This window comes from Nylanderia fulva, unplaced genomic scaffold (genome assembly GCF_048542155.1).
Source record: "Nylanderia fulva isolate GAGA-0341 unplaced genomic scaffold, ASM4854215v1 Scaffold10, whole genome shotgun sequence".
In the NCBI taxonomy this organism is placed as follows: domain Eukaryota; kingdom Metazoa; phylum Arthropoda; class Insecta; order Hymenoptera; family Formicidae; genus Nylanderia; species Nylanderia fulva.
In genome coordinates this window covers 1,019,156-1,042,510 of record NW_028189193.1, presented here as the reverse complement: position 1 = coordinate 1,042,510, position 23,355 = coordinate 1,019,156, and the positions used below count along the sequence as shown (strand labels likewise).

The 23,355-nt window shown below is 36.9% G+C and overlaps 1 protein-coding gene across 1 annotated transcript in view; it reads right to left on the bottom strand.

The window, feature by feature from the left end:
* mbo (nuclear pore complex protein Nup88) overlaps nt 1–23,355 on the bottom strand; it is a 74,245-nt gene that overhangs the window by 22,714 nt on the left and 28,176 nt on the right. The window lies entirely within an intron of this gene.

Genomic DNA, 23,355 nt, shown 5'->3' with positions numbered 1-23,355 from the left:
AATTGATTCAGGATATAATACAATAAATAAATTTCATAAATAAATAAATACGTGTTACGAATAAGCAAAGTATTATCTAAAATATAAATCTAAATCTATAAATTTAAATCCATAAATTAAATCAATTATATCGTCGATTTCTGCTCGTAATCGATAAAAAATCGAGTGACAATGTGTAACATATTCGCACATATTCGTTGATTCATCGGGTTCTCCGGTGGCGGAGAGAGCGAGGGTTGGTTGAAAGCCAGGCGATAAAGGGTGTCGGACGATGGTACGCGTGGCACGGAAGCGGCGGCAGTATGAGCAGGAAAATGGAAGGGTATAAAAGGGGGTGGTAAAGAGCGGGAGGGAAAGAGAAAGAGGGAGTGAGAGAGAGAGAGAGAGACACAGCGCGAGATTCCCGGGTACCGATGCCGACACACCGGCGCGCGAGGCTGTAATGCGTTATTAATGAACACCAAGAATTTCATTAAAGATTGTTTGTATATCAAACTGTCCACTAAATTATGCCCTATAACCCCCGTGGCGCCTTTACGCGTCTGGAAACTATTGGCTGCCGCAGTGGCGCTGCCTTTAGCGACCCCCACGTGCCATCGATGACCTGTCAGGCAGACAAAAGTCACAATCGCCGTGATAAAAGATGAATACTTTTACTACCAATCGCGTTTATTTTATAATCCTTTTCGAGATTAATTTACGATTAATTTAGCGACTCGATCCGGCCGACGATATTCGTCGACCGACGAAGTCAGTTATTTCGCGACCTTTGGGACATACATTATTAGGAGGGACGATATAGGTAGCTGGGACATGGCGCGTGCGACGAGAGGAGCAAGAAGGACACGTGTGGAGGACGAGAGAGAAAGAGAACGAGGGTTGCGAGAGGGCGAGCGAGTGGTGGATGAACGGAGAAGAGATAGAGAGAGGGAGAGAGTGAAGAGGGTATAGGGCACGGGTGGAGGGATACAGTTAATCGTTGGGAAGCTATTAACTTCGGACTGGAATGCCCCATAGCGCCTCATTTCGTTCAATGCAAATTTACACCCGACGCCAACCACTTATAGCGCGCTCTTCGTCCTCTTTCGACGCGAAAACTCGAACTGGGAAACGAATGTGGTGCTCTATCAGCGATAATTTTCCGCTTCTTTTTTCGCCTTCAATGTTTCGTAAACGGCCAGAGAGCAACGTAAATATTTATAGAAAAAAATAGTAAACGTATACGGAGAGAATTTTCTTAAAATTTATCCTGAAAATTATAATTATGGAAGAATGAGGTATTGGAAGAATTTTTTTACTGTTTCTCTGATTAATATTTACCACAATAAAAAATATTAATATATAATATATACATAGTAAAATTAATCAAACATATTTTATATCTTGTAGATATTAATATTTTTTATTGTAGGGTAAATATTAATCAGAGAAACTCTAATAAAATTCTTCCTCATTGTCCCATAATTATAATTTTCAGGGTAAATTCTAAGAGAAAATTCTCTCTGTGTAGGAATCCAAAATGAAGGATAATTATTATAAAATTTAAAATAGCTTACACTGATTATTATTATTACATTCAAAATTGAAAATAATAAAAATATTAAATTAAAAATAAACACAAAAAAGAAATATTCGATGTTAGCATCCGACAGCAAGTGTTTCAAAATACATGAAAATTAAAGACGTGGAAATGAAAAATCTAAATGAAATCTTTGGAAGTTTAATAGGGGTCACATAGGCAAGGGAGAAGATTTCGCTCCTTCAACTTATCCAATTTGGATGTCTCTCGTAGACGATCAACGTCGTAATCGGTGACCTGGTTCGCAGCTCCATGAAACTTGGACCCTTCTGCTTCTATCGCCGTTTCTATCTTCGCCCTCCCCCCGATCGTGCCATCCGCATGTTGCCTTATTAGTTTAGAACTTAGATTTACCGTAAAGTCGCGCGTGTCACTTATGATCAAAGTCTGTCTGCGGAATGACGAGTCTGAACTTTGCTTCTCGAATTGAAATGTCCAAGGAAAATTCCTGAATGACGACCATCGATTTTCACACGAAATTTCTTTACTATTTTCTCTGAGGATATTATTTCTCAATAAAATCATTGTTAAAAACACGATATTAAATACTTACGTTGCTGCTCGTCATTGAAATGTCCAAGGAGAATTCCAGAACGAACATAGTCATCGATTTTCACGTAAAATTTCTTTACTATTTTCTCTGAAGATATTATTTCTCAATAAAATCATTGTTAAAAATACGATATTAAATATCTATTGTACTTAAGTCGCTGCTCGTGAACATGACGCGAATTATATGTTGACCGATGTGACGAGACACAACGCGATCTTTGGTAATGTATTCCTTTCGCATTGCAGCGTTTATTTGTTGTTTGCTCGGCAAACATCGGTTCAAGACAAATCCCGGACGCGAGTTGTCATAGCCGGCCGAAATATCGCGCTGGCTGCGCGATTTAACGCGCGAAATTGCGCGCGTACGACGAAGCGGAGCTGACAAATGGGGATGTAACGGGTGCTCAAGATACACATAGTTAACAGCGAGAGATGCGGCACGAGTTGACTAACGACGTCGGGCGTTCTCGCGCTATATAATTTCAAAACATACACACATAGAGCCACGCGGCCGAAATGTCGCGGATATACAAAGAAGAGGAGGGAAGAACCTAGGGGTGACCCGCGAACATAGCGAGCCATGACAGCGCCTTAATATGAACAAATGCCGGACTATATCTCAGCTAGGGTTTGCTTTGCATTATTCGGCTAACGTTCTCGTTTGCCATCCTTACGCGGATGCCTTACATTATGACAACCGCTCTTCACGCGGGAATGGCCGTACTTCTCTCTTTTCGGCTACGCAGAAACGCGCGAATATTACCGAATGTGAATTGATACAAATGTACGGGAGGGCCGCGCGCCATTCGAACGGCAACGTCCAAAAGATATATATGTCTCTAAAGTTGGAAACTGAGTGCATATATTTTATATATTCTGTTAAAATATGATAGCGAGATATATTTCACGCACAATGACAATAACGATGGCGATAAGTTACATTTTTATCAATTTATGTGACAACGCAATATATACATATCAAATTACTTCAAATGTGAATTTATTCAAGAATAACCAATAAATGAAATTACCAATTGGGCAGAAATATATATTGTTTCAATTAGTAAATGATTTCTCATCTTACGACATATAAAAATAAATAAAAAAGAAAAAGAAAGATTCGAGAGAGGGCGAGAGAAAACATTTAGAGAGAATGGGTCAAGATAGCTCGGAATATAAGTCGGATTTTAAGAAACCGTGACAAGACTTGAGATGTCTATCTGACTGGTGCTTAGCGAGAGTTCGCGCAATGTTAATGGATCCTGCAAAAGGAGGGCTAGAGAGGGAGTGAAAGAGAGTGCGAAACAGCGCGGAAAGAAAAGGAGGAAGAAAAGCAGTGAGCGAGGAAAACGGCGAAGAGACGCGCGACAGCCGTGGAGGGGAAATGGATGTGTTCACATTATACCCTCTGTTCTTTTAATTTCTTCAAAGGACTCCCCATCCTGCGACACACCTCGAGCATCCACGCTGAAGCTTGCAGTCTTCGCCTCGCTCCACCCTCGGCTTCGAATTAATAAGGCGTCGACAATGTGACGTCTTTTTTTTCTCAACCCCCGAACGGGACACGACAGACAGCCGACTCAAAGTGAATGAAGGCTCTCGGTAAGAGGAAGAGCAACAGGGAGGGTATACTCTCTTACCGGTACTTAGTGGCGGGATGAGCCGAGCTGCCGTTAATAAATGTGTTTCTAGCAGCGAAAGAAAAAGAGAGAGAGGGCGAAACAACAGTGCGGAACATGGCACTCTCTCGTTAGATTCTGCCGACGACTCCGGGGAATACGTCTTAACGAGGAGAAAACTTTTAAATGCGCTAGGGCGTCATTCGTCGACGTCGAAATTCGTCTTATTTCGTTGCCTCTCGTTATGTCGGGTCGGTCTCGACAAATGCGAGATCAATTCGTGATTATTAATCGAGTCTCACAAGCCGCGCTTCGGAAAAATATTTCTTGCGTATTGATATTCCGGTTTTATAGACATTTTCGCGATAATAATTCTATGTTATTGTATTTGTAATATAAAAATAATAAATTATAGTTTACTTTTTTAGAAAAATTGAAGTAACATCATATACTACAATATGGTATTAAAAGAATTTTATACAAGAGTTTCTTTCATTAATAAAAATATTAATATCTATCACAGTAAGATATGAAATATGTTCGATTAATTTTACTATGTACATATTAATATTTTTTATTGTGTAAATATTAATCAGAGAAATTCTTCTAAAATTCTTTCCGTGTGTATAAAACTATATATATAAAATTAAATTATATAATTAAATTAAATTTGTATCAAAAGTTGTTTAAATGCATCGTTTGTTTTCTATTTAGCCGATTTATCGATCGCGATCATTTGCATATTGCGTGCGTACAATTTTGGTCCTCTCGACGGGACGTTGATAAAGGTCAGTTGATTTTCGAGGCCGGCAGGGTAACCGCCACGGTTAATGAATCGACGTAATCAGAGGGTGCGGGATCGCATAGGCGACGAATGACAATCGAGTTTTGTATTAATGCTCGACCGCGCCCACGGCGGGCTGCCATCAGGCTGATCGCTCGTTTAATCAAGCGAGCCGCTAACGCGATTAACTTATTGCGTACGCTCTCACCGTTGCGTAGATACACACACACACACACATATGCATATACATAGGTGAGACACGCGTGAATCAGCGATACGAACGTAATTGCCATTACAGTCACCCGGTTCGTTTTCTAATACTCTCTCGCGAAAGAATTCGCCGATATCACTTGGGCACGTCCTTTCCTCCTGCGATTACGACGCGATTACTTGTACGGTTTCGTGATCACCCTCTTTCGAAATGTTATCTTTTGCATTCGTCGGCCGTCTCTCAATGTCGCTTCCGTCCTGTCACTCCCCTTTAATTCTTTTCGACTTTCGCTGTTATTACAATATTGAAGTTATATATCTCACGCAAGCGAATATAATTCGTGCGCGATCTAGAAAGCGGTAACGTTCGCGGAGAGATTGCTTTCCAAGATATTAACGAGGAGAAAGAGGGAGAGAGAAAAGAGAACGAGAGGAGAAGAGGTACTAAAATTTCCCTTCTGTATTTATAGAATGTTTTGCCCGTATGAATTGTCCCTGTACATACGTCGAATGTAATTCCTATGCGGCGAAAGAGCCGCAAACTCCATCATCGTCCACCACCGGTGAAGTAAAATTCCTTTCGACATCGCTGTCCAGTCATCTACCGGCGCCTCTGCGGTTGATATACCCGTATTTTCTGAAGTGGAGATATGCATACTTTACGCGTATGTCCTCCAGCCGACCGTCCGAGAACCGAGGCGCCAATGTCTGCATGCATGATCACGACGTGCACATAAACGCGAATGCCCGGTGAACAATCGCGAAGGCAACAAAGTCAGTACAGGCTATTATGTGTCGCGCCTTTATTAAAATGTGTAAAATCGACTTTTTTTATTATTAATGTATTTCATATAAATTATGTCAAACATTTTGTCGTTCTAATACAGATTAAACATTTATCAACATAATTTTAATACTAATTTGAAAAAATTGCAAGTCCTTGATTATATTATGTATTTTTTTAATAACTCATATAAAAATATTTTATTATAATTTATTTTGATATTTTCTTCTGATTAGATATGCATAAGATATAATCGATTCGCAAGTAAACCGTGAATGCAAAATAATTTAAATTAAATATATATGTTAAATCTAATAAAATAGTAATTTAGTTGAAAGGTTTAGTCAAGTTAACCATTTTTTTTTCAGTGTACCTATGAATAGAGATAATATTAATCAGTTGTGACTTGTATAAACAAATGATTAAAATCTTTCATTAATCTAATGAATTCATTATTTATATTCTTTCTATTTTTCTTTCTCTCTCTTTACGAGTACGAGTCCGCTTAATCATCTCGAATAATTAAAAGAACCTTACCGCAGCAGTCCACGCTGCAATTTTTTTATATCTTACCACGCGACGCGATATCCGTCGCTTTTCCGGCTCATCATTTCCGGAAGTGGACGTGCCCGCTTATTTCATACTTCGACCGCGAGGCGCCATGCATGACCGCATCGCGTATATAAACGCGAACGTTTCAACGTTTCGTCCGACGAATACGTCCGCAAACTCCGTACAATGTAAGGATCAGTAGGTGGGCGCGGAAGATTACAGGACCCTCGTGTGCGAGGGTGAGAAAGGCGAACACGTGGCCAACGGAGCGGACAGGGCGATGTGCGACAGAAGGGAAGAAGAGCGGGAAAGGTGACGGGACAATATAGAATTTTAATATAGTGGTTTACGAGCGCGATTGTGTCCGTCATTTTATGCGGGCGATATAGGACGGCCATTTAAATTCTTAGATCTGCATACTTTGCAGAATTGCGTGGCCTCGCTGGCACGACGATGGGTAGAAGCATCGCGGTACTCGTCAAGTGCAATCAACGCCTGCAAGAGAGGAATAAGTGTAGATGGAAAATGTCGCGGATTTTTTTATTAAACACGTGATCTTTTTTTTCTTATTAATATCTCAATAATTTATTATTGTATAAAAAAGTAAAGATTCTAATTAAATCTTCACTCTCGAAATAAATCGAGCTAAAGCTTAAGTCGTGTAAAAGATTTCAATTTTCGATCAGAATTCACAATATGAAATTTACAGATATCTCGAGAATAAAACAATCGTGTTTTTTTCCATCATTATAAAATAATAATCTAATTCTTGAATGTCGCGGATTTTTTATTAAACACAAGATCTTTTTTTTTCTTATTAATATCTCAATAATTTATTATTGTATAAAAAAGTAAAAATTCTAATTAAATCTCACTCTCGAAATAAATCGAGCTAAAGCTTAAGTCGTGTAAAAGATTTCAATTTTCGATCAGAATTCACAATATGAAATTTACAGATATCTCGAGAATAAAACAATCGTGTTTTTTTCCATCATTATAAAATAATAATCTAATTCTTGAATGTCGCGGATTTTTTATTAAACACAAGATCTTTTTTTTTCTTATTAATATCTCAATAATTTATTATTGTATAAAAAAGTAAAGATTCTAATTAAATCTCACTCTCGAAATAAATCGAGCTAAAGCTTAAGTCGTGTAAAAGATTTCAATTTTCGATCAGAATTCACAATATGAAATTTACAGATATCTCGAGAATAAAACAATCGTGTTTTTTTTCATCATTATAAAATAATAATCTAATTCTTGAGGCACAGAGAGAGAAGCAGAGTGGCTTGTGCGATTAGAATTGTCAGAGAATTGTGACCATGAAAGAGTCAGAGGGGAGAAATTCATATTGCCCATCGCGATGACCGGCCGTGCAATTTGATTATCATAGAATTCGAGTTTCTTTGATCCCAATGGTGGATTATTAATTTTTCCACTCGTTATTAGACTAATCGGAATGATGAATGTGAATTTTATTGTTATAGATTTTTCGCGTTGAAGATGCTGTTACGTTCAAAAGTCGTCGAAGTGCAAATCTATTAAACCGTCTTATTTAAATTAAAATAGACTTGATCGCTTAAAAAAAATTGCTTTGCAATTATTCCTCGCGAGAGAATCATCTCTTCTCTCGAGGGGTAAATCTCGATCCCTTTCCGCTCTCGCGAGAAATTTGAAATTAATGGTTCGGCAATCGAGGGGGCTCATTTGGCGCACCTTAATCAGACGAAGGAGTCCTTTAGGTGTCCGTAATAATTCGAATGCGCATCTCTGTGCGACGAAACGACGGCGGATGGAAGAAACGATAGAGGGCAAAAAAAAAAAAAGAGGGAAAGAGATAGGGTAGAGAAAAGAGAGGAGGCCCAGAGCTTTCGCTCTCGCGATATATATAAGCCGTATCAGTTATAATTTATAATGTTATGGCGATTTTATGTATATCTTGCCTCGGCCTTCCTCCCCGCGCCGAGAAGTATTATTTAAATTAAACGGGGCTAAACTAAGCGAACCGGGGGCCCATCGAAGTGGCGCAGAGGTGCCGCGCGGCGGTATGCAAATTATTATCGCGGGGCGATAATTTAAATGCATATTTCGCCTCCTATATCATTTTATTATTGCCAGCCAAGTTAAGTCGGTCCGTGGGCTAACGTTTACGAGGATGGCATATTCCTCCCGGCATTGGTGGCAGTGAACCAACCACTACACCATCACCGCCCACGTAGATTCTGTATTAGAAACGCTATCGAAGCGTTTTCCCCGTATAATCCGCATTGTTCGCCGCCTTCAGCGGCATAATATCCTGTCGGGTAACGGCCAGCGGGCAGGATTAATACCCGAGGACTAATTGTGTATCGCAGGAAGCGCTGCCTCATCCAGTCAGCCAGCCCTATCGTCTTCGAGACGTCCTTAGCGATGCTGTGTCACTCAATGAGTCACCTCGATTAATGATGATCCGACGGGTAAACTCCGCGAATATAAACATTCGCCTTTATTTTAACGTGTCTCCGTAATACGATCTGGAATAATCTACATCGCGATACACTACAAAGATCATTTCTCAAATTATCGATAAAATCGATGATCTCTGTTTCGAATATTATTATTAGAATATAGATACACGGGGAGAATTTTATAAGAATTTCTCTGATTAATATTTACCACAGTAACAAATATTCGTATCTATCGCAATAGTATATAAAAAGAGAAACTCTTATATAAAATTCTTCTCAATACCATATTATCTCACGATTACTATGATTTTCAGGGTAAATTTTGAGAGAAAATTCCGTCTGTGTAGTTTGTTGAACAATTTTGATATTAATTACATAAAAATGTGGATTAATATTTGATTAATATTTCTATTATAATATTATTTGCAAATCAACTTTCAAAGAAGCAAAGCGATCCATATTTGTCCAAAAGATAATATCCGCAATCTTGAAAATTAATTTTCCAGAACACATTAATACCGTGTAGAGTTTGGATATAATAATATCAAAATTACCATTCAGATAGGGCAGATTAGATACACGGGGAGAATTTTATAAGAATTTCTCTGATTAATATTTACCACAGTAACAAATATTCATATCTATCGCAATAGTATATATAAAAAGAGAAACTCTTATATAAAATTCTTCAATACCATATTATCTCACGATTACTATGATTTTCAGGGTAAATTTTGAGAGAAAATTCCGTCTGTGTAGTTTGTTGAACAATTTTGATATTAATTACATAAAAATGTGGATTAATATTTGATTAATATTTCTATTAATATTATTTGCAAATCAACTTTCAAAGAAGCAAAGCGATCCATATTTGTCCAAAAGATAATATCCGCAATCTTGAAAATTAATTTTCCAGAACACATTAATACCGTGCAGAGAGTTTGGATCTAATAATATCAAAATTACCATTCAGATAGGGCAGATTAGATACACGGGGAGAATTTTATAAGAATTTCTCTGATTAATATTTACCACAGTAACAAATATTCGTATCTATCGCAATAGTATATAAAAAGAGAAACTCTTATATAAAATTCTTTCAATACCATATTATCTCACGATTACTATGATTTTCAGGGTAAATTTTGAGAGAAAATTCCGTCTGTGTAGTTTGTTGAACAATTTTGATATTAATTACATAAAAATGTGGATTAATATTTGATTAATATTTCTATTAATATTATTTGCAAATCAACTTTCAAAGAAGCAAAGCGATCCATATTTGTCCAAAAGATAATATCCGCAATCTTGAAAATTAATTTTCCAGAACACATTAATACCGTGCAGAGAGTTTGGATCTAATAATATCAAAATTACCATTCAGATAGGGCAGATTAGATACACGGGGAGAATTTTATAAGAATTTCTCTGATTAATATTTACCACAGTAACAAATATTCGTATCTATCGCAATAGTATATAAAAGAGAAACTCTTATATAAAATTCTTTCAATACCATATTATCTCACGATTACTTGATTTTCAGGGTAAATTTTTATCAACTTTCAAAGAAGCAAAGCGATCCATATTTGTCCAAAAGATAATATCCGCAATCTTGAAAATTAATTTTCCAGAACACATTAATACCGTGTAGAGAGTTTGGATATAATAATATCAAAATTACCATTCAGATAGGGCAGATTAGATACACGGGGAGAATTTTATAAGAATTTCTCTGATTAATATTTACCACAGTAACAAATATTCGTATCTATCGCAATAGTATATAAAAAGAGAAACTCTTATATAAAATTCTTTCAATACCATATTATCTCACGATTACTATGATTTTCAGGGTAAATTTTGAGAGAAAATTCCGTCTGTGTAGTTTGTTGAACAATTTTGATATTAATTACATAAAAATGTGGATTAATATTTGATTAATATTTCTATTATAATATTATTTGCAAATCAACTTTCAAAGAAGCAAAGCGATCCATATTTGTCCAAAAGATAATATCCGCAATCTTGAAAATTAATTTTCCAGAACACATTAATACCGTGTAGAGTTTGGATATAATAATATCAAAATTACCATTCAGATAGGGCAGATTAGATACACGGGGAGAATTTTATAAGAATTTCTCTGATTAATATTTACCACAGTAACAAATATTCGTATCTATCGCAATAGTATATATAAAAAGAGAAACTCTTATATAAAATTCTTTCAATACCATATTATCTCACGATTACTATGATTTTCAGGGTAAATTTTGAGAGAAAATTCCGTCTGTGTAGTTTGTTGAACAATTTTGATATTAATTACATAAAAATGTGGATTAATATTTGATTAATATTTCTATTAATATTATTTGCAAATCAACTTTCAAAGAAGCAAAGCGATCCATATTTGTCCAAAAGATAATATCCGCAATCTTGAAAATTAATTTTCCAGAACACATTAATACCGTGTAGAGAGTTTGGATCTAATAATATCAAAATTACCATTCAGATAGAGCAGATTAGATACACGGGGAGAATTTTATAAGAATTTCTCTGATTAATATTTACCACAGTAACAAATATTCATATCTATCGCAATAGTATATAAAAAGAGAAACTCTTATATAAAAATTCTTTCAATACCATATTATCTCACGATTACTATGATTTTCAGGGTAAATTTTGAGAGAAAATTCCGTCTGTGTAGTTTGTTGAACAATTTTGATATTAATTACATAAAAATGTGGATTAATATTTGATTAATATTTCTATTATAATATTATTTGCAAATCAACTTTCAAAGAAGCAAAGCGATCCATATTTGTCCAAAAGATAATATCCGCAATCTTGAAAATTAATTTTCCAGAACACATTAATACCGTGCAGAGAGTTTGGATCTAATAATATCAAAATTACCATTCAGATAGGGCAGATTAGTTGGCGCTCGTGACGCATTTCGGGCACGTATGCGCGTCCGAAGAAAATGCATTTCCCGAGCTCATCCGCGCGTTACGAATTCTCCGACCGAATATGCGAGATCTCCTCTCTCCTCGGTCCAGATTTACATTTCACCGGACAATAGCAAGTAGATTCCGCAAAAGATTGCCGCGGACGTTACGTCCGAAGTTTTAAGGATTTCCCCGAGTGGAAACGCTAACGCGCATCTCTCCGCCACCAAGTGAAGGGTTGGAAGGACACGTCCTCGCGCGCGCGCGTACCCCCGAACGACGAAGAAGGGTTAGAACCTGCGGGCAGTATTTTAATTCCCGACCGTTATCGCGCCGGTGGCTCGGGTCAGTAGCGAAAGATACATGTAAGTTGACCCCGCCCTCGAGACCTCTCTCTGTGGACGCTTATGAATATTAATTCCGCTCCACCCCCCGGGAACCTCATCTCCTCCCCTCCCCACGGGCCCCCCAGGAACCTACCACCTACGCATCCAAAAGTGGACCCGACAGGAACAAATTAGATCTTTCCTTCCATACATTTCCCTTTTATTCGCGCGACTCCTCCCGAGCCATCGCCGCAATTCCTGCCTGCTTCCCGGCTTTGTCGAAAACACCGTGTTTTTACGCGCCAGTCCGCGTACATTGTTGTGATATGTAATATCCTGGCCGCGACTGTGTTTCTATCAACCGGGAGAGAAATATCTTTTTCGTGCGAAGAAACTCGATGCGAAGCCGACATTTCGCATAAGGGTCTCCTCTCGACTGTGTTATTAATATATTTTTAATTATGCAACACATCATCGTATATTTATTTGAAAAACTTTGTTCGACTTGATGATGTTATAGAAGTAAAGTTTTCGACAATTCTAAAAAAATACAAATATCTCACACTATATCTTCTAATTTTTAAATCGCAACTTTAATTTCGAAGGGTGCGAAATTTCAGCCCAGTTTCACGTAATACACATACATGTGTAGATATATGTATGTATGCAGATGTAGCTTACTTGAATCTAGCAATCTCTTAGCTGAAAATGTAACCAGGAGTTAAAACCACAGCGCGAATATCGTATTTTAGGCTCTCTCCTAAGCATTTTGCTTAGAAGGTGTTCCTTGTATCGTGGTTGGATCTTATTATCAGGCTGGTTTTCATTTTGGTGTACATACAATATGAGGACCTCTTGATTTCCACCAACGAATAAATCGAGAAGTCGAGAGAATTTCAACAAACGAGAAAATATTAAAGTTTATTCTTCTGATGCAGATTTAAATAAATAATAAAATATATAAATAAAATATGTTTGGTTGTTTTTTGCAATACCAATAAACATGTTATTGTTAATCGAATATCATATCGAGTTGCATTTAATAAGTTGCAGCATGTATAATACTTCATAATTATACTACGCTAGCTCTTGTTTCAATGGCTGACTATAATCGATCTATTCTACTTTCTAAGAAAAAGATTGAAGTCTTAAGAATTTATTGCAAATGTTGTTAGATAAATCCTACATGAAGAACGATTCCGCAGATCGTTAATGGGGTCCCTGTGCGAGATTAGCGTCCAAAATGATGTTCGAACAAATAGCAAGATAAACGAACAAGTTGATAATAACTCTTGTTTCAATGGCTGACTATAATCGACCTATTCTACTTTCTAAGAAAAAGATTGAAGTCTTAAGAATTTATTGCAAATGTTGTTAGATAAATCCTATATGAAGAACGATTCCGCAGATCGTTAATGGGGTCCCTGTGCGAGATTAGCGTCCAAAATGATGTTCGAACAAATAGCAAGATAAACGAACAAGTGAACATAAATATCCGCAAGTTCCGCGAGGCGTGTTCTCCTAACTAGTCCACGACGTGACTTAGCTTACCGCGAGGACGACGAGAAGACCGTATAACTCCGCAAGAACTTCTCGTCGTTTCGTGAATTTCCGTCTGCGCGCTCTTACGCATATATGTACACGCGGCTCCTATGCTTCGCCGCTATTTCGGTTCGCCTTAATGGATTTCGCAGTAATTGTAAAATATCTCGTGAGTTCCGTACGCGTGCATTTACGAGCGGACACGTGCGCATCCTGAACACGAGCATCCTGATTTAATTTCCAGCCCGAGTGTAACAGGTAACTTTCCGAAGTACTTTCCGCCCGAGATTTATTTTAAAAGCATGATATATGTAAATCAAAAGTTTGCTTGGTCCTTATTCTTAACATTTTCTTGATTTATCGCGATGCGTAATTGAAACTTCAGAAAAAATTATTGTATATACACGGAGAGAATTTTTTCTTAGAATTTACCCTAAAAAATCGTGGGACAATGTATATTAGAAGAAATTTATAAGAGCTTATTTAATTAATATTTATACCACGATAAAAATATTAAATTGAACATATTTTATATTTTATTGTGGTAGATATTAATCAGAGAAACTCTTATTCTCCCATGATTATCATGATTTTCAGAATTATATATAAATGATATGTAAAATTATTAAGCAAATGATTATAAATATTGTATTAACATGAAATCTGTTAAAAATCATTTTGTACGTGATCTCTAGATTTCGCAGAGATTTAGTAGAAGTTAAGGGTCGTACGTTGTTTTCGCAGATGTCGGGGGATGACTAAATAACAAGTTGTCGCGCTCTTTGCGTCCCTTCAATCTTAAAAGAGGCTCGGGCACGACAATGGAAGACGAAGGGCGGAGAGACGGTGGCTTAAAGAGACCGACGTCAAACGTTAAACATAATGCCCGTAGGCAAGAATGTCCCCGCGGTAGTCGCCACGTAAAGTGGCCATTTGTCACGTTATTACGCGCGTTTGATACGACGTGTGGAAGCCCACGTAGCACGTGCATTCTCTCTCTCTCTCTCGGTTGGGCGAGGGAATGCGGCCTTACAGCGGCTAAACGCGCGCTCCTAATGCGAGTCGATTTAAAATATAAATTCTCGGCGATATGCCCTTATGTGTGCAGGCGTAAGGGTTTTCCCCTAGCCTTTCCAGTCTGTCTCTGTGAAATTCCGGGCCATACACGACTAAGCGCATCGCTCCCGACGAAGAGCGCCTTTTCTGGAAAAATCGCGATGTGCAGAATGTACCAGATTCCTCGTACCCTCTCTTTAACTAATGCTACTGTTATTTTCTTTATCTTTTTTTTATTCGATTTCATGAATTTTTCTTCAAAATATACGTTCAGATAATAATTTTTTTAAGCGATTAATATCAACGAATTTTATACATACTAAATCTATAAAATGGGGACGAAAATCTTTATCCAGTATCTTTAATAAAGTTTGAAAGCATACTTTAATAAAAGTTTAAAGCATAGTTATAAAGATGTTCTTGGTGAATATTATAAAAAAAAAATTGTCGATATATTTTAATATTAAATATGTGAAGAAAAGCGCCGAGCGAAATTTTATAAATAAAGCTCCGGTACTTTTCTTACAACAGTAGATTGCTTCAGTATTTTGCTTTGGCGTGAAAAACGCTCATTTCAAGCAATCATAAGAGATAGGGAATATTCCAATTCGTCAGGTTGTCGTGAAATGGAGTAGAGCTTCGGGAAACAAATGACCGAGCAGTCGGAGAAACGTCGTTGAAATACAGCGTCGGATTGCGAAGGCGCATTATCATATTCACAATTTGCTTATGCGATTTCTTCGCGCACTTATATCTATCCACATTCAACAGCTGTTTCGATGAATTTGTAATTTATTAAACAGATCTTATAAATGAACACGACGTCTATAGTTATTATTATTTTTTTTTAATAAGGAGTAATAAATTCAAAAAAGAGAAAGAAGCGAAAGTGCACCACAAAAATTATTGGACTTAAATTATTCAACAGAGAAGCTTAGCTCGCATTGTTCCCCTTCAATATCCTTCTCGATCGATTTCTCGACAAAAAAAAAGGAATATGGCTACGTCGCAAAAATCGTATCGAAACAACGAGACGACGCGGCGGTCGATTATGAAAATCGCGGCGATTGCTCATCGGCGACGTCGTCTTTCTCTGGTCTCGGGACGCGAGATTAGCAACGGAAGTGAGCCGGCGACGGGCACCAGATCGTCATATACGTAATAAATAGAAGCCATTCGTAACTTCGCTGCGGCCGGTCGAACTGTTCATTCGTTTGGCGGCGACACCCTGTGTTCTCCCCGTCGGATGCGCCGACTGATGGTTTTTGCCATCGATAATAAATTACCCATCGCGATATTTCTTATTGTTAGCGGGGTGCTGCCGAGTGCGTCTGAGGGTTTGATCGGTACGTATAGTCTCTATGGTATTTATAGTATATAGCCGGTGTGTCGCGCTCGTTAATCAAAGATATATACCTTCGACCGCGCCACGACGAACTCGACATTCCCTTCCCGAGAAGTCCTGGCGGACTTTTCCCACCCCATCGGTTCTCATCGTCTGCCCGATATCGTTTTTTATTACTTCTTTGTACGATCTCGTATATTATGTAACGAAAGATGCGTCTCGCGCTTTCGTCGACTGGGATCATTCGATTTTTCTCTCGTACGAGAGATTGTAAATTAATACCTATTTATTTATTAAATAATGAATTGATGCAAAATAGAAATTGCATTTTCGTACATCATGTAAAGAAAGGTGCGTCTCGCGTTTTCGTCGACTGGGATGATTCGATTTTTCTCTCGTACGAGAGATTGTAAATTAATACCTATTTATTTATTAAATGATGAATTGATGCAAAATAGAAATTGCATTTTCGTACATCATGTAACGAAAAATGCGTCTCGCGCTTTCGTCGACTGGGATCATTCGATTTTTCTCTCGTACTAGAGACTGTAAATTAATACCTATTTATTTATTAAATGATGAATTGATGCAAAATAGAAATTGCATTTTCGTACATCATGTAACGAAAAATGCGTCTCGCGCTTTCGTCGACTGGGATCATTCGATTTTTCTCTCGTACTAGAGACTGTAAATTAATACCTATTTATTTATTAAATGATAAATTGATGCAAAATAGAAATTGCATTTTCGTACATCATGTAACGAAAAATGCGTCTCGCCTTTCGTCGACTGGGATGATTCGATTTTTCTCTCGTACGAGAGATTGTAAATTAATACCTATTTATTAAATAATGAATTGATGCAAAATAGAAATTGTATTTTCGTACATTATGTAAAGAAAGGTGCGTCTCGCGCTTTCGTCGACTGGGATGATTCGATTTTTCTCTCGTACGAGAGATTGTAAATTAATACTTATTTATTTATTAAATGATAAATTGATGAAAAATAGAAATTGCATTTTTATTCGAGTTTGTTCGTTTCGTAATGGCATTTATTTATGAGATACGCAAAAATGAAATACGTGTGTTTGCTACACGGAGAGAAGTTTCTCTTAGAATTTACCCTGAAAATTATGGTAATCGTGAGACGATATATAGTATTGGAAGAATTTTATAAGAGTTTTTCTGATTAATATTTACCACGATAAAAAATATTAATTTTACTATGTACATAATAAAATTAATTGAATGTATTTTATATCTTATTGTGGTAGATATTTAATATTTTTTATTCTGGTAAATATTAATTAGAGAAACGGTTATCTTTCAACACCATATTGTCTTACGATTACCATGATTTCGAAGATAAATTTTAAGAGAAAATTCTCTCTGCGCATTAGAAACAGATTAATATACGATAATAAGATTGAAGCCATTCGCGGGAAAGGCGACGAGGCGATAGATCGAAAGCAAAGAGCTATTAAACTCGAACGTCGTTTGTAAAATTTCGCCAAATGGTAGATTGGAGGAGCATTAAGGAGGCCATTATCCGGCGGCGGAAATCGTTATATAGGCTACGGAAAGACGGTCGCATTTTCCGAGCCATAAAGATCGGATATTGCGAAAATTATTCAGGATAATTTAAATTGCGTCCCCTCCCCCTTGCTAACGCGGCCGTCGATTTTCCGCGAAACGCGTTCTTATCCAAAGTAGACATGGTATAGTGCGTTGCCAAGAAAACAAGGGCATAAATTATGTACAGATAGGTACTATAATTTAAATTACATTCCACGCTTCGGGATCCTCGATTTCAGTGCTGTCGTAAAATTCAAATCAGTTGCCTTCATCGCCAGACACTCTTACTTGTACAATCGGAAGATTGCCTTTAAATGTATTTCTCGGTATATTAATATGAACTGATTTTGTAACCAAAATCAAAGATTCGAAACATTTAAATTAATGAAAATTAATGATTACATAATGCATTTGTAATGCATATCACATAAAAATTAATTTATTAGATACTGAACTATTAATTTCTTAATTTTCTTTTAATTATGACCGTGTCAATTGAGAATAAAACCATTTCTGAAGATATAATTAAAATTTCTATCGTGTAAATGTTATAAAATATAATTTCTGATATTATATATATTTATGCTCGAATATTTATCATTATTTAAAATTTGATAAACTAATTTTTCTGCTATACCTGGAGGGATTCAAAAAGGATACATCTTGTCAAATCGATTAATAAGACAGCGGAATTTCGCTCGCTCGAGTGAAAGAAAATTACAGAGAATAAGCTCTGTCGATTTTTTGTCTTATCTCTGCCATAAGCGAGATGAACACTTGAGTTGAATGTCTAAGTTCGTTCTTCGCGCTCGTCACATGCGACATAAATCTATCTATCCACGTATAAAGATATAATATGAGAATCGGATCCGGACATTACGTATGATGTATGATGCTCGGCGGATACACCCTCGGCAATTTCTCGCCTTCCCTCTTTTTCTCTCTGTCTTTCGGTGAAATTTCGTGCTCCGTATATTGATGTTTCGGTTGTCCTAAAACCTCGCTCCTCCCCAAAAACCTACGAAAACGCGGGGAAATATCCTCCTCTCCCGTATCAGCTTAAACGATCTCCCCGGGCTTCGCGTCTACTTTTGGAAGTTACTCTTGGATTCACGAGACCTTGTTTAACGAATCAGAGGAATCGGGAGAGGCTAGCACTTAATTCTCAGATCGATAAGAACCTTAAGAATGTATGTTGCACTGAGGATTGTACATGAAAAATTGTTTTGCAAAATTGTTTTGAAATATCGCACTATAGTGTTAAATTGAGAGATTATTCGGATGAGGGAAACATCGATCTAATCATAAATCATTAAGATAAAATATTATTGATATGCATGGTAGAGAAGATATACACATTTTGACATAGAAGATGCCAATCATATTTCAATGTATCAAGATATTTACTATTTGATTATACCGAAATGTTCGTCCAAGAGACGTTTGTCGATACGGTTCGATCTTCCATCGCATTAAATCCCTCACCGACCGCGACCCTCTCTTTCCGAGGGCAGAGAAAGCCTGATGCTAATAGTTTAATTGAATTCCGATTATCCAAAGAGAGATCACCCCACCGGTTTCGCAGTTCTGTTGTGCTATGAATCAAAAGCAGGGCGCGCCTGCGAGTGACGTAATTATTGAAACCTCGATTACGCTAGAAGCGACCCTACGTTTTCCTCTTCCTTCGTCGTTTGAACGAATGACAGACTATTAAAATATTAATGACCTCCGGTATATCGGAAACAGACTTCGAAAAACGTCACCCCTACGGCTCCGCTGGCATAAATCACTGCCAAAGCATTGATCCTTTACTTCGAGATGCCAACTTAGAGATGGTTCCAACAAGACATCACACTTGAATCTTCGTATTTAAATTTTACATTGCAGTATCGATTTTATAAGAGAGATTCGCGTAAAATTTTATATGAATTAGAATAGATAATTATTGAATAATAATGTTATAATAATAACTGAATAAACTATTTATATCACGTATGATGATTGTAATAATTTTTAAAAATTATGCAACATTTTTTTCTTAGATATTTATCACGTAATATGGATTTCTTTTATTTTTAAAAATAATATAATCAATAGAATATTTTACGGTTGTCTTATTATCGATATAATACTCAATGCAGGCAAAGGAAGCTTTTATTAAGTGTGAGGTCATCTCTTTTTTAGGAAAGAAAATATTAAATAATGCAAAATGTACAAATTAATCTGCCTGGCGAGAGCTATCAGGGAGACGTTGCAGTACGGCATATGAGTCTGATATCGAGAAAGGATATCACCTGTTGCATCCGGAACGATGGGGTTGGGGTCATGAGGGTTACGGTTCGAAGGCTATTCAGGAGTTCGGGGTAGAAACGACCCTCGATTGGTCGTGTAGTGGCCAGCGAGTGGCAATATCTCTTCAAACGCTCTGTAATCAGAGATACCTCTGTACTTTCGCTGCCGGGACACAGATCATTTTTTTTTAAATGACATGTTTTAGCAAATAATTAAACTGATTTTTTTTTATAGAAAGCATATAAGTATAAAAAATAAAAATGTAAATTATTAATATCCGTCAAACAAACTTCTATATTAAATAACGCAAGCAGTGTGCTTGATAATTTGTTATCATTTGATTTATTTTATTATTGTTTTATTATTTTTATACGTATTTATAAATATGTTACGTTACTGCTAAATCAGTGAACGATAAAATATAAGTGGCAAAATAAATATATATTATACTTGCGTTTTTCTTATCTGATTACATTTGTTTTAAAAAACAATGTTGAAACGTGTGATTATATTCAGCTATATTGTCACTAAGAAATTAATATTTTCTTACGATGGATTGATATTTTCTTGATGGATTTTTCGTAATGGCAGCGATAATTCTACCAGTATGGTGGCACTTTCGCCTCGTGTTACCAGATGATTTCACTCGCGTGAACGTGCCGAGCATAAATTTATACACAGGGGGCTTTGATCGTATTATCTTCGGGTAGCAAACATATAGGAAGATAGCAAAGCGAGAGAGGATAACGCACAGAAGAGACATTCGAGGCCGTCGATCTCGACCTAGGTCGAGAGAGGGTTCGTCCACTACGATGGAGGGCAGTTGGGATTCCTGTGGGATTCTTGGAACAAGGTTGGAATGCTTTATAAAGGGGACTGACCGGCGTCTTATGGCCGATAATCCATTACTTGGCAAACTATAAGATCACGTTGCATTAAATAATCGTGTCTAAAAATTATTGACGCAACCAACTCTAGATATCATAAATATTTTGCAATATAATATATATATTCTATTTGTCGATTAATTAATATTGTAGATTAAATGTGCAATTATTATTGCAATAATATAAATGTTGATATATTAATCATTATAAAAATATTAGAATATATGTAACAAACATAATAAATTTGTTTTTCACAGCAATTTCTTCTGAGTAAAATAAAAGTTTATAACTTTGTAGATATCGAATAAGCCATTATCACTTGCCATTTACAAAGTCACGATTCACATGAATCTAATTTATCAGTGATTCGTGGCATTAGAGGCAGCAAAAGGAATGAACCAACGAACGAACGGGAGTAACGTAACGGGGATGAAAGAAATTCCAATAAGAGGATGAAGACAAGTCTGGGTAAGAAACGAGCCCATTTTGATAATGGGTTCGTATACGGGGACCCAAGGCTACCTACGTGGCTCTGTAGGGATTTGGTGAGCCATCGCCGTCGGATCACCGTGAAAAGCGACGACACTTACGTGTGCGAACTAACACATACGCGAATATAACGTGCACGTCTATAGATTCGTTCCAATCGGAGCACTTTTCTCTATTTCCGTGAATTATGACTTGACGGTATTTTATACTCAAGCAAAGACGGCTTCAATTATTATATAAGAATCCTTGTTTTCCTGCATTGTTCTCTCTCCCTTGCATTATTTTTTTAAATCAATAAAATTAGAAAAATTATAGAATCCTTGCTTTCTTGAAATAAAAGTAGAAAGTTAAAACAATGCAATATTTCGATATATCAAAAAATAATTATTTTGCTAGTGGTTTTCAATCGTGAATAGTTTTAATGAGGTCTGACAAATGTAGTGTTTAACGATTTAATTTTTCGAGTCGAAAACTCTTTTTTTGGAAATCGTCCTCTTTATTTCAGTGTATTTAATCGGTCCTACCGTCATTAGCACTCTTTCCCGACGAGACCTAAAGCCGAGGCTAGACTGGGACGCCGTTGCGGTTTACATCGAACCAGGTGCCTGCTAGAAAGGTTAATTTTAACGAATTCAACGAAGCAAGAGAGGTCGGAGTTTAACAGGATAAGCTAATTGTGGGGTATTGGCTAAGAAGTCGGGAGAAATGAGGACGTGGTGGCGAGAAACGAGTGCGACACGGAAAGAGAGACGGAGAAAGAAGAGGTCTCTTCTCTCGACGCTAGTCGAGGATCGTTAGCAGCCGGCAGGCGACTGGAATTATAATGTAGTTTCTTACCGGAGATCCGGGACGAGGATTCTGTTTTCCACGAGCTAGCCTTCGATCGAGACGAGAAAATAGCGGCAAACAGCGGTGCAAAAGATGTACGCACCGTTGACTTTTAGATATTAACGTTACTCAACTGAATAGTGAATTATAAATCTTTCCTTCGTTGTCAAAAATACACGCCGAAAGATACGCGCACGAATAACTGAATAGTATATAATATTTCAAATATACAATTTATGACATAAGATGTGAAATATGAGAGGAGACAAAAATATCATTGACAAATATTCATTACTGTGATGGCGATAATATTATTTTCAAAATAAATTAAGTCGAGATTGTAGATAAATGTAGAAATTGATTTTACGTGTACGGATCCTTCAACGAATATCCTATGGATAAAGAGAGGAATAAAAGCGAAAGATGCTTTTAGATGTCATTAATCATTCGCAGAATCGTTACCGAACAGTTCGCTTGGGGAACGACGGACATATAATAGATATTGCGATCGAAGATTGTATACTTTAAGATGGTTTTATCTTTGAGAAGACGCGTATAATAACTTCTCAATAATATATTTCTTTCATTATACATAAATGTATGTCTATCTGTAAAAATTTGAAATATCGGAATGTATAACTACATATTTATAATATTCAATCAATTAAATCATAAATTTAATATTGACAGAGATATAAATCGAATTTATTTATAGTGCGATTTATCAAAAAATATTGTTAATTGATGTTGGTGTTACGTATTTGAAAAGAGTGTTGATTTAAAATCAATCCAAATTAATGTCAATGCAACCATGATAGATTATACAAATAAAGATTCGATTTAATTTCTATTTAAGTTAAATAACTCGTCGCACCTCGAGTCGCCGAAGTTATCTGTCATTCGGAAGCTTTCGTTTCGACCGGAAGACGAAGTGGGAGGACGAAGCGAACCTCCTCAATCGTCGCTTTATACCAGAGGATTAGATTAAGTCCGCCAAGAAAAATCTATCCATCCACCCCCTAGGACATCTCGCTCTGCTCCGAGGGAGCGAACGGACTGGAAAAAAGAAAGCCAGCAATATGGCCGTTGTCCTGACTTGGATCTCTCGCGAAAGATATCTAGCTTTCGCGAGAGGGATAGTCGTCGGAAGGTCCAATAAAGAAACGACGAGGAGAGTCCCGTAAAAGGCAGAGAGGAAGGGGGGAGATGGGGCACCACTATCCGTAGGTAACCCAATTTAGATCGAGTGCCGGGCATTTATTACGGAGGCACGGATCTACGCCTCATCCTGCTCCGAGGTACGGCCCGTTTTTATTTCCTATTATTTATCTAGATAAATAAGTCAGTCTCCGACTCCCTCTCGGCGTATCCAGCTCGGATTGTCGATATCCTTTATTATCAGGACAGGTCTCATTGTGAAGATATAGAACAATGATTGAAGTAAGTCTATATATATCAAAACGTGGACGAAGAAGTTCTATAGTTGTCAGGTACTTGAATTAAGAGTTATTTTTATTAAATAAAATACTTTT